We start from the raw sequence: 14,434 nt of genomic DNA on the forward strand, positions 1-14,434 counted from the left end.
TCTTCAACACGGCTAGCCGTAATGTAATACAGCGAGTTATTAGCCGCCGCTTTGACAGTTTTTAGTTCCCATTTTTAACACTCGTGGCGCTGTCTGACAAACGCTGGGGTGTCCATCAAATCTGGAGTTCGTCGGACTGTTTCTTTTCAAATAACATCTCCTTCGCAACTTAATTAGACGGAGCCCCGCTTCGCGGGGCTCCTATTTCTAGGCGGTTTGCCCTTCGGGCATCTGAAGCTACCTAACGAACCTAACCTACCTACCTATTTATTAAGTGAGACATCCGTGAAAACATTACACTTTGGGGAAAAAAGCGTAGGTAGGTAAGTAGGTTAGGTTCGTTAGGTAGCTTCAGATGCCCGAAGGGCAAACCGCCCAGAAATAGGAGCCCCGCGAAGCGGGGCTCCGTCTATTTAAGTTGTGAAGGTATTTTTTTGTAAAAGAAACACATGTAGTGCGGTTGGACCATGGTAAAAATAAATTAAATTGCAAACATTGTCAAACTCCGGTTACGTAGCCGACCGAAAGAATTGGTCACTCTACAATCTAAAATAGTAGTACGATGCGGCTAAACGTAGGCCGCCTTATTGAAGAACGTATCGCAATGACAATCCGGCTAATCGTCGAACCGCCACATTTCAAAACGCCCCTGTTTTTGAAAACGGCTAGCCGTAATGTAATACGGCGGATTATACGATCTGACTACGACATTTATATGACCTCATGACCCGTATTAAGTACACGTTATCAAAGATCAATCTTAGATTGGTCTGTGTGAGAGGAGCGGTAAACCGATGGAAATGAGTTTGGAGACCTGTTTTGTAAAAGGTCTCCTTGTGCCTACTTTTATGTTAATGAGAACTTTGGGATTATTCCGTTTGCGTAATTGAGGATTTTATTTGGATATTCGATGTGTTTTTAAAAGTTTGTTAGGTTAGTGATTATCTGAATATGCAGTAGGTACTTTTAGCTCTGTACTGCAGCTCGATTGAGTCGAAAACTTTTTAGTTAAGTGTCTTTTCTGTGGACATAATTAAATAGATGGACTTTAAAGCCTAATTTTCTTAGGTCCGGGTCCGGCCCTTATACCCACCATGTTCCATTCCAACCGTCTACTTCTTAAAAGCTGTATGATTTTGATTGTAGCCTTAGTAAAATGTACCCAAATCTATTGTTACAAATAACCTAACCCATAGATGTTATGGTAACTGAATGGAAAAAAATTAAACTACATCATGTTTCAGATAGGGACTTATACGAGTATTACCGTATCGTGTTGACACACAGTATGTAAATTGTGCTCAACCCTTTTTAAGCGCGACAGGATGCATTGAAATGCACGTTATAAGTAAATTCAAAAAAATCTAGTATTCACTTTTCCTGATAAAATAACAATAAAAATAGTTTCTTGCTTCTGCGTGATAACGTGGCAAAAGGAACCTAATAGCTAGATTGATTTTTCGGTTAGAACTTTTAAATTACCTACTTTTTTATTTTATAAAACCATAAACATAATTAAAAACAAACTTAGAATAAAATTAACCTAAAATTATAAAACTCCCTAAATCATTACCTACTTATTCCCTATTCGTCAAAATCGTAAAGGCCATAAGGATGACTCACACTAAACCGGGCCGTGCCCGGGCCGAGTCGTCCGACTTGTCATTTTTAATGACGGCTGATTGGTAATCACGAGGTGATTTCCATAGAAATCGAAGCGACGGAAGCTTCGGCTCAGCCCCGGCCTGGTCTAGCGTGAGTCATCCTTTAAATGGCTGCCATTTTCCAGAACCAACTTAATTACAATGGCGGTTGGCCTCCTCCTCCTTAAGTCGTTCCCTCACTGCTGAGGATCGTGGCTTCGACGGAAACGTTGCAATAGGCTTCTCCATTTATTGCGGTCTTCAGCTTGATGGAGAGCCTGTGAGCCTGTGACATCGGCATCTTCATTTCTTTGGAGACCTGGTCTGACCATCGCTTGGGACTGGGTCCTCTTGGTCGCCTACCATCAACCTTGCCGGTTATTATGAGTTTTTCCAGATTATCAGTACTCCGATGTGCTACTCCGATTGGCACTTATGCTATTATTAACGCCGCTCCAATATTATTGCGGCCAAAAGGTACCTTTTGCCGTGGACCGTCACATATCGTTACAATTTCATATCTAGTGAATGTCTAATTCATTTCCCGAATCACGCCGTAGGTATTACAATATGTACCTAAGTACCCCCTAACGGTACCCCCCTAGCAACATATCTTATAACACGTACCTATAGGTATATGTCAATAGAATTCGTTCAAACCTTCTGCAACACACTAACCGTAAGGTTTCTCCTAACCCAGTCAGGTATAACGTAAGGCCAAGGGGCTTCGTATTGGGCCCAGCTAAATATGTGCTCTACACACATCACAATACATAAACACACATAATATGTACACAGCACACATCGCCCGCTTGCACGGAAAATATTTGGAAACACCGCCAATGTAATCCAAGGAGTTTGCCTTGATAAATTAAATACACAATTTGTGTCGATCGTTATTTTATGATATATTAAATGGATTTTATTTGTTGGTTGATGGTGGCGTTGGAATATTCTGATTAGCTGTTGTTGAAAAATCCGATTACTTCGTATGTGAGGTGTGCAATAAAGAGTATTGTATTGTATTGTATTGTAATCTTTACATGTTTGGATAAAAACGTTTTACTTGCAGGACGTTTTATATACCTAATGAAGTGAAAAATGATCAAATTAAGTACCTATTACCAATGTGAAAAAAAATCTTCATTGTTGAAGAGGGCTGTAAAGAGATAATTAACGCACGCATATATTATTATTGGATAATATTATTATTATTATATAACAAATTAATATTATTATTTTAATGCTGACAAAAAAAGATTCAATGCAATACGAATATTTGGGCAAACAGGATAGCCGTGTGTGTAGCTGACATAAAACTTGATACAAGAAGAGAGTTTATACTATAGAATACTGTGTTGAAGCAAATGTTTTCAACTGATACTCATTTGTTTCTGATACTTGCTAAGACGTAAATTAATAAATCAAACTTTTCATGGCATTAATAAGGCATACATATCCTTAAAAGCTCCATACTTGTTGTACCTACATTTGACATGAAAACTTAGCGTGATCCGATCCGACTCTACAAGGATTTACAAAATTATTAATCATCATCGCAATGCACGAAAATAAATTCGTATATAAAACCAGCCTGCACGCACGCACGTCAACTGTTTCCTCAAATTTTAAATTCCCACCAAGACTTGAAAATAGAACACTCCACGACCCTGAAACGTAGCCCTGACATTGACCTTCACCAGGTTCACCCACAGCCTGATAACTAGAGTTAATATTGGCACCCAACTGTTTGACGAGCGCTCTACTCTATCAATATATAAACATAATATTTATATTTGTACCGAAAGCACAATTACGACATTGCCACTTGTGTAATGTCACTGAAACGATAATCTGTGTACATTGTTACGTGGGCGGGTCGCGATTTGTTTTTTAACTTTTTGCTGCATGAAAGTGTTTGTAGTTACGGAAAACTGATGGCAAAGTCGTTTTATCTCAGTGTGGTCGTCTATCCTACTCTAAGCTTTTCTTATGTTTATACCTATATAATTTTATTGTGGTAGGTAGCATTTTCTCTATTATATGCAGCTAGTGTAAAACACACAATTTTACGATCACGCTTTAGTAGATATACATTTAAATGTATTTGTATAGTTATTGTAGTAGTTAACTTATTTATGAAATATCTATGTTTAACTTCTTTTAACTCCATCATCATCAAATTAGAAGTATATGTGACACATGTATTAGTGGACTAAGCTGTAGAATATGGACTTTAGTGTCAAGAAGTATGATCATGTTTTCTTCTTAGCGTCTCGTCTTTAACACGTTCGCTGCGGGACCAAAACTGGCGGTTTTTTATATGGTGCGTTAACTGGCCGATTGGCCTGGTGCTTAGACTCTCCGCCGCGGCGATATGAGGCTTATTGACCTAGTAAGGTATCGACCGATATAAATGACTATAACTAAGCGAAAACGTAAAAAAATGGATACCTACCTATCAATATCGATAGTCGACGAGTTGGTGGTCATAGTGCTGGCTTCGCCCCGGGTTCCTACTATTTACTTGAGAGATATATGCCAAAGTATATGTGAGGTCTTGTAACCCGAAACCGCACCGAATTACAGGTTTATTTCAGGAAGTATTAGTGTTGGGAAATAAGTTATCGACATAATATTTTTAATATCAAGGATTGGTGATATTAATTTCAGAGCGATTTTGCTGCGAGTCATTCTTTTTTAAATCATTTTTCACAAACACCTTTCTCCACTTTGATTTGTCTGTATCAGAAAGTTCACTTTCAAGGTTTCTATCTTGCTGAAACGATAGTTCCAGCATTTTTCTACATCGTTTATTTGGCCGAGACATAATACACAATTAAACTTCAATAACACCATGTAAAAACGTAAACAAACACTCGAATAATGCACCATCGTATTTACGTCTGTTCCCGCTAATTACGACACAACACTAATCGTAAGTAAGTAATTCAATCACCTATAACAGTGCGGGAAGGGGTGGAGTGACCTTGTGTTCTATGACAGGCCTTCCGGCCCGTTACCCGCAAGGAATCGAAAAAAGAATTACTTAGTGCGTTATCAGGCCGGAAAGCCTTAGCACAATTTTCATGCTTTTTTGAGTAGCCCTTAAGGTCGTGAACTCAAACCTATACTTGTCTCTTTTGTACATACAGAAATGCTCCTTATACAGCCGCCGCACCAGGGGAAGTTCACCGTTTCTCGCCTCCGCACAGAGTGGGAGTACATGCATCGGGTTTTTAAGCCTTATATCGCAGCGAACGTGTTAAGACAATGGGTGCGTGCAAACCTTGGCACCAGCATTCTTACATGGGTTATGGAGCAGTCTCTGGTACAAGTGTATTTGGTTCAAAACATATTTTTAATTTAGAACATGACATCGCCACGCCAAAGCTTGTATCTAAATACCTAACCAACTTATTATATCTAATATTCAAGCGATAAAAGACCTTCTGTAGCCGCAACAAGAACTATGCAACAAGCAAAGTAACCGTGTTTAGTGGTTCCATGTCTTCCACATTCGTACCCGGATCGCATCGCACGTGTTAATGAGATGAACGAGAGAGCCGACAACACAAATTATCGGGTCCACTGTAATACGACCCTCTGATGCCCTGTGGTGCTGCGTTTACTGGTACGTTTTAGTAGTTGGTTAAGTTGGTAAGTCATTTGAACACCATATGATTGATTTTTAGAAAGCGTAAAGAAATGGTGTGGCGACCTATTTATTTGCGATATTGATCTTATTCGCGTTGTTCCATGTGTTATTTTATATATTTAAGTTTTCAGGGGAAATCTTCGGGAACAGTGAGAAAAACTTGTGTTTATACTGAGTTACTGTGTAACTTTCACTTTTACTACAAAGCTATTAGCTTCTCGGCAGAGAGGTTACCTGTTTACTTTGAAAGGACTATTAAACTAAAAATTAGAGATCACACTACAGTTGCAAGTAGGTACCTACCTACCTAACTACTATAAAAAGTTTAAAAGTAATATTTCGTTTGCCAACTCGTATAAGTCTCATGCACCATGCATGGAAGCAGTGGTAGCCGAGTGGGTATGACGTCTGACTTTCAATCCGGAGGTCGCGGGTTCAAATCCTGGCTCGTACCAATGAGTTTTTCGGAACTTATGTACGAAATATCATTTGATATTTACCACTAGCTTTTCGGTGAAGGAAAACATTGTGAGGAAACCTGCATACATCTGCGAAGAAATTCAAAGGTGTATGTGAAGTCCCCAATCCGCATTGGGCTAGCGTGGGGACTATAGCCCAAGCCCTCTCGCGCATGAGAGGAGGCCTGTGCTCAGCAGTGGGACGTATATAGGCTGAAATGATGATGATGATGATGACCATGCATGGATGCAAGTATTTAAATAAGTATACGAGTAGGTATGCGTGTAGTTTCCATGTAATCGTGCCGAAGTAGTTACTAAACAAGGCACCATCTCCAAAAGCGCAAAGTCAACTGTTTGAGTTTTCAATTCGCGCCCACACTGATTCGATACCACGGCTAACGCGTATTTGTTTAGCGATACACATATAATTGTCCTGTCCAAAGTAAGATAATTCACAGCTTCGATGTACCTACTTGAAACAGTACGCTACGAACAAAATTCTTTAGTACGAGGTTATTTACATCGGGACAAAGTTAACTCCAAAATATTTGAACACGGTGTAGCTATGCCCTTAGCTGTGACCTTTGTTCTCGTACCTATATAAACATCTTTAAGGACATACGGGATATGTGCTTATTTTGTATCAGTGTTTTAAAGATTCGAGTTCTAGGACTTGCGACTGAGCGACGAACGAATGAGCGACCGCCAATTCTTTCACTACGTGGATTTTCTTGGCTCTGGGTCAAAAAAGCCAAATCCATGCGTTAATTGAATTGTATTATCTAGTCACAATTTTGTAATTACTTGGCATAATGTCCGTACTTACATACATAGGCACTTTCAAAGAAATAAAAAATATCTGAGTTTATACGGAGTGAATTAAACTCCGTCATAATAATTGTAAGTAGGTATATGATTTTCGTCGAACCCAAAAGTACCTATGTATGACACATAATATATTTCAACAACTCATTATTATATATATGTATAAGTACACAAGTGTAAATTTCAATATACCTTACCTACTCATTCTCAATATTTTTTGATAACTTTACTGAAAAGTTCAAATATTCGAAATTAGATTTATTAAGTAATACTCCGCCGTCCAGTGCCACCAGTAAGTACTGTTATGTCAGTCCATCTGCCATGCCACCAGTCCCCTTGCAATTCACTCAGGCCAAATGCTTCAACAGAGTCGTCGTTTTCAAGTGGCTTTTATTTTTAAACGTAGGTCCCTCCATCAACTAAACCTATGCGCTTTACTTTGTGACTTGTAACTTAAATAAAATAATATATTTTTGGAAACTATACTGAATAAATCTGTAAACAGATTTGTATACCTTAAAGTATACATTAAGACAAGCTGTAACGTCACAACATAAACAATTAAGCGGAATATGCAACAAGAACAATTACGGGGTAATGAAAAGGATCTAAACCTAATGGGTCATGGGATGTTAATCTTCTATTTCTCTATCTCTTCAATGAAAACATATTATATTGCCCTTCGCAACTTTCCCCGTAATCTGGGAACCTCCTACTTTGAAATTTGCAGTTATAGTTTATTCTTCGCAAATGGGCTAAAATGCGACTGTGCCAGCAACATATATCGTATACATCCGGATAGGTGGGCTAACATACCCACCAAGTGGTTGCAGGTAGAGAAGTGTGGGCGGGGTAGGCCCAGGGAGATTTTGAAACTTTACAAATGTCCGGAAGTACCTACAAAATTGAAAACTAGAGGAGAGGTATTTTTCCAGCATTTGGAGACTCAAATAGGCTAAAGAATTCTTCTAAAAAGTTCTAAAAAGTTACAGCCATTGCGTCATATAACTTACAAAACATTTCCACATATAACTTTTCCACTACCATTTTGTCCGTGAGCCAACACGGCCCGCTAACACAATCCGCACACATAATTATTGAAAGTCGCACGTCCAACTCTGTTTGATCACTTATTGGCTAAAAGATTACAGTTTCTAAGTAAAATGTGTATTGAATAATAGCTGTTGACTATAATACTAACACCTCACTTAGTGTAGGTTTCATTTGTTTTATCAGTTAGCGGGCAAGTGGGCTTCTTTTGTTGGGACGCTTGTTTGGGAAATGTACCTAATAGACGAATGGAGGACTTTATTTATTTTGTAGGATAGATTGTATTGTTTCGAAAACAACAATTAAGCTTTAAAATGATTGAATATCTAGATTACCTAGTCGTTTGACGCTCGACTGATTTATTTTTTGATGTAAACAGCATTTGGCACCAGATGTAAAAGACTACGGTCTGCGTAAAACGCCACCCGCGGCTGTGTCATACAAACAGTATTGGACTGCACTAAACTCATGAGTAGTTTATATTTTCTTTGGTAAACATCTTTATTATTTGTGGAGCTTGCACATACACATACTTTAACTAACAAAGCATTTCGGCGTCGTCAGTTGCGTGGCTGGCAGCCCGCTGCGAACGGCGTCTGGTAAAGCAGGCGCCTTTATTGGTTTCATTCGAAGATCGTGCCTTTAAAATTTGCGTTAGAAAACTTACGTAAACATACTTAAATATCACTCACTGGGCAGTGCAGTGCAAATACTAACCTAACGCGATGAAACCTCAATATATCACTTAATTACAGCACTACCGGTTTCCCCAGTTATCCAAAACCAACCAACATTACACATATCAAACTAATAAGCTAATAACTAACTCACATCATAATATAAATGCAAAGATACATATTTGCAGTGCCTAACATTATTGTAGTCTGTCTGTATATTGATTTTATTTATCAATGCTCAATTCGGGCAACATTCTAAATGAATTTGCCGAGTCTTAGAAATTATTTTGCCAGCAAACATGGCCCCACGTTTATTAGGTAAATATTTAATATTTGACTGGTATAAATGTCGCTTTATTGCAGCGGATCTCCTGTTGACTTGTTTTATGACTATCCTTTATACTGTTTGTCTTTAAATATTTATTATTTTTTGAAACTTTATAAAATTGACCGTTTTTTTGTAACTTTTCTTTCTTAAATATCGGGAGGATTTATCAACTGAAATCATATACCTACCTACTAAAGAAAAATATGTTAAGTGACCAAGCCCTCCAGTACCTACTTAGTGGAGGTCTAAATCGCAGCACTGGCGTCTTCAACTTAAGCCGCTACCGCCATGTCCCGAAATATTAAAAATAAAAGTAATTTGATTTTTTCCCTGCCTACTTCTGTAGGAGGATTAAATTGCTTCAACTAATAAAATATGCTTTTAAAATTTTATTATGTACCTACTTATCAACGATTTGCATATACCTAGGTACATATATATCTTTAATTATTAAATACGTACATAGGTACATGAATTTCACATAATATGTATATTGCAAATTACTATCTCAATCAAACTATATTGAAATTCTACAGATAATGTTGTGAAATCTGCGAATGTTTTTAATATCGTTTCATTAAAGTAAACATGTTGTTTACCAAGCAAGATAAATACTACGTCCTTATCATGTCACATTTTGCAAGTCTTATTTTTAATTCCTCCGTCAGAGAGAGTGCGGTAATTTTCCATGAGTCAGGCTGACGTTATCATTATAATTACCGTATTTATAACTAAGTCTAGTTAAGGTGACAAAGAGATTTGTGCCTCTACCATCAGTTGGCAGAGTATTTTTCACTTACTTTCAGTGAATAAACGTGCCGTGAGTCACGTTTTACGTTTCTTTACGGTCTTATGTACCTAACTTCACTCCACTCCAAACGATGCTGTCCCTTTCTAAGTATACTAAAAAACAGAGCAAGAGTTATATCGGAGTTTTATACAGCGCCTCTAGGATTCACCTAAAGAACTAAATAACAAAATTGACACATTTTCTCACGTCTACGTAATTTACTATCTATGCATCTCGCTCTCGCATATTAGTGCAAGTGAGATGCACAGAAAGTAATGTTACATATACTGATGGTAGCCGTGAATATGGAGGGTAGAGGTAAGGAGAATCCTTTATGACTTTATGAGAAAACTCTTTTATGGGAGAATATTTGAAAAAACTGGGCACGCTGTCAGCTATTATAACTATTCTAAATCTCTCCAGAGTAGCGAAAAAGCGAAAAAAAGAAAACCCATACACCTAGTTTTTCATTGTATCAATACCGTACTAAAAATCATGGAGAATGGAAGATACTCGTATTTACAAGTGGAAAAACGTTTTCTCTTTTTGTATGGACGATTACGTAGTATACTTCCCTCTTAAGGTTTTTGACGGACACTTTTTCATTATTAATTACATGGAGATTGTATTCCTTACCTCTACCATCCACTAAGAGCATTTAGAAGGGAGATGTCATCGCTGTCATTTTCTTTACAAAACAGTCTGCCGATTTTTGCGGGGGAGGGGACGTCAAATGTATTGCTATTTCTACATGATTTGTACGTAACGTACAAATAGCCATGTCAGTCCATACAAAAGTTTGCACAATTGTGCAAGTTTTTCGGCAGAGGGGTAAGTAATAATGTCAACAAAAAAATAAAGAGTATACCTTCGAGACTACTACGACTATGATATTTGATTTATTCGGTTGTCAATATATAACAAATGTAGGTGTTCTTTCTTCTCGATGAGATGAGATGATGTGCCATTACTATGTAGTCTTGCTTGAGATTAATAAACATTACCTATATGGTGTTAAAACAAGCTTTTCTTTCCTGCTTGGAACCCTAATCCTAAATCCTAACAGTAAGCACTCAATGGCCACTCCAGTTATTAAATGCTCTAAGACCAATTTTGTCACTTTGTTACTGACTCAACCTTCATTCTAAAATTTTTTAAAGATTTGACGTTGCCATAGTTACGAAAATAATAAACACATCAATGTTAGTAAACAATGTATAAATTAAAATATATTGTATTCAAGACAAAAATTGCAAAATATGATAATTACGTAAACATCATTAAAAATCGAGTTAAAATTATGACTTTTCGTGTTAATAGGAAGCAAAGTATACGGCGCGATTATACAGGCTACTTTTGGCTACATATTTATTACCTATGATGAAAATAGTACACACATGAGAAGAAATCTTAAAATATTAAAATATAGTGCGTCAAGCAAATCTTGTCAGTAGCAATGTAAAGCAAACTAAAGTAGGGCAACACTCAAAGAGTAGTATTGCGCTAAGAAAAGCAGCAATGTACAATGTACATCGAACCAAAACTTTTTTTTCCGCTGAACGCGCCCTATTACGTACGTCAATTCAAATTGTCACTCGCGGATTTCTCCATTGAAAATAATTGAAAATGTTAAAAATTGTTATTAATAGGTATGGACGGACAATTTAAAGCGGTGTGTGATGTTGATAAAAATGATTAACTAATTTGAAGATCTCGAAATAAAATTAGAAGTGGATTATGCCGTTAAACAAGAATGTATTGCTTCAGCAGGTTAGATGTCCTACTGGAATTTAATATTTTATTAAATTTCTCAGTTGGCACTGTAGGCATTATAGGCATCTTAGCTTTGAGCATAATCTTATTTAATATATTGGTATTTAATGGTGACGCAGCAGAAATATCTCTCGAAATAGAATCGATTCAGAATGTAAACAAAGAAGATGATGGCTGTCATTCACGGTCCACATTCCACAGATAAAACACAGGTGACACGCGATTTTCGAATTATTCGAACACAGTGTTGCTAACCCGCGATTTTTCAAATTTGCCGCCGTTTGCTACTGACAAGATTTGCTTGACCCAGTATAGGTATGTATTATAATGGTCCGCTTCAGTCCGCATCATGACAGCGGCCGTCTCCTACTGCTAAGTAACATTATCTAATAGAGTGTGCGGAAAGAGAAGAGTCGTGAAATTTAGGGGAGCCCATACATTATACCTACGACTCTTCTCTTTCCGCACAGACCCTACGTATGACCGTAATAGCGATCTTAATTTTATAGTACCTATATGATCTCGAGTATATTTCAGTGCCAAGCGCCCCATTTCCAATACAAAATGAACCCACGCAGCGGGTTTTTGGCAATAAATGTGTTTAAATCTTATTTAAATTTTCAGATTCTGAACCACCAGCAAAAGTTTTTGAAGAAAGTTTTATATTTCCTGTTACCAAGTTGACATGAAAAACGATTACCTAGGTACCAAACACAATAATTTGAACAACGAAAAATAAAATAATACTTACTTAGTACTTAAAGAAAAATAAATAAACTCACAGAACATTTGTATGTTTTATTTTATTTAAGATAATAATGCTTAATAAAATACGTAGCAATTCTTGTGTAAATATTATAATAGGTCTTGCGGTATGTTCTTACTACAATATGTGTTATGTGCACCCAGCAACAAAAACAGCAACATGTCTATGTACCGCCCCTTGTATTGAGCCTTAATTCTTAATACATATGTAACTTCTACATGCATATGCATGCATACATGATGCAATCCGGGTTTTCATGGAAATGTTGTTTTCAATCAGCTTCTTGCCTAAAACCAAAAATTGCTCGTAAGCAATGTGATTTTCGCAAATGTAGCAGTAGAAATAGGAACTCAAGTCAAGTATAACTCATTACCTTTGTACTAAATCAGCCTTTTATCGAACTATTAATTGATTTATCCCTTAAAGTTTTGCTTGAAGTTCACATACTGTTATAAATTTATACATATTACGTTGAAAATTGCATTAATATTCGTGAAAAATCTGCGTATTTGTTGTGTTTACAAGTTGACAGAAATGTCACGTTGAAAACGCACGTATTTTTCCATAACATCTGTCACGTTTACTCGCGTAAAGTATTTACGCAGAATAATTCTGGCTCAGTTTTCATTATATAATTAGAAAGAGAGCGTTTTAGGTGTGAAGTTAGGCAAGTATGGAAAACTCGCGTAAAAACGTTTGTAACTCATGGTACAAATTGAAATTTTTAGTTCTTTACGTGACCGGTAGAGGCACTGTACAATTACTCCATACATTTTCCTTAACTTTCTCACTATCTTCACTTCTCACTGTCATTCACGGAACTTATAGTAGAGCTATTGGTTGATGTTTCTAAATGACAGGTGTGTCACAGATTACATTAAAGGTGACATTCTGGCGGCGACTGCAGCTGCGTTGCAACAGCAGAAAATGGGCGATGGAACTGATAATTTCCATGACATTGCATGACAACTAATGGTGGTGCCGCATTGCTGTCGCGATTACAAAGTTTTATCGTCACTGAATTTTTCAAGGAAATTATTAAAGATACTTCCTCCTAGCCTAGTCGGCAATGGCCCTGCCACATTGCCTACGAATCAGGAGGTCCCCGGGTTAAAATCCTGCTACGGGCATTTATTTGTGTATTCGATTCAGATATTTGTTCCTGAGTTGTCTATCTAGTAATATATCGTCATCTAGTAGGTACACAGACCTTACTGAGCTTAGGTACTGTGGAGCTAGGTCGATTTGTGTAAGTTTGTCCTATAATTTTTATTTTTTTAAACGACTTCTACGCGGCTAGTCGCTATCCGAATCTCACTTTTGTCGTGGAGGTATAGTATACTAGAATTACTAAAAAGGCCTTTCTGCAGATACTTTACCTAATATACGATATTTTTTATATATTGTTTGGGTTGCGTCGCTAGAAAATCTTGCATAAATCACCGTACTACATTTTTAAGTTCACAAGATTTCTTATTAGTCAAAACCAGCCGGTACCGCCAAAGAGGACGTTATTTGATTAACACTAATTAGTCGAACCGGCTTTACTTCTTCCGACGAACGAAAGTGCCGTCTTTCTAAATACCATCTCGCACCTACAGACTCTTGAGCATTAATCCATCTTTATTACCAAAGTTTAAGGTCTTCAATCGCTAAAGTATATATTTCAAAAATGCTTATAAACTCAGACTAAACTCAATGGCAGAGCCAGAGAAAGTATCGCTTTCTTTAAGTTAAAAACCACGCTTGAAATCATAATTTCCCTGCAATTTAACGTGACTAATAGTGTCAACCCCTGTAATTAGCAAAACTATTAGTTCCCTTGGATATAAATCTATCCCTTGAATCTCGAGCGATTTCACGGGCAATCCCACAATGGGGACAAGTCAAACTGACTATCAAAGCGCCCATTCATCCTTAAACGGGGGCTAACAACATTATACCCGTGTAATACATATTTCATTATTACTCACCTTTTATGGGCCTTTATTTTATTGCGCTGGCAACCCCGGACGTAATTTTTTTTCACTCGTGACGGCGGCTACAATGCCAGGTTTGTGTTCAATAGGGGGCGGTGTATTGTTATACAATATTTTTTCTGGCTCGTATCTGGACATTTTTATACGAGTATCATATGTGGATATCAGTTTGTATGGTCGGAAGAGAAATCTTAGTTTCGGATTCATGTAGTAATTACTTATGGATATTTGGAATATATATATTTGACTAAATCTCCTTTACTTACAATTGATATGCTTGGGGAGGTAACACTGTTAAATAAATTCTTCTAGAATATTCGGTTGTTTTATTCATATCGGTAAAACGCACAGGATATTTCATTCAAACAACAGACTTTTATCGACCCACAGGTCGGTGCACCAACTGGCTTTACTTACATTATCTCTTGAATATCTTTGCTGACGCTACCGCCGTTTTTACAGTGCCTTCTATAGTTCCTGAACT

Source organism: Cydia fagiglandana, chromosome 18 (assembly GCF_963556715.1).
Source record: "Cydia fagiglandana chromosome 18, ilCydFagi1.1, whole genome shotgun sequence".
Taxonomy (NCBI): Eukaryota; Metazoa; Arthropoda; class Insecta; order Lepidoptera; family Tortricidae; genus Cydia; species Cydia fagiglandana.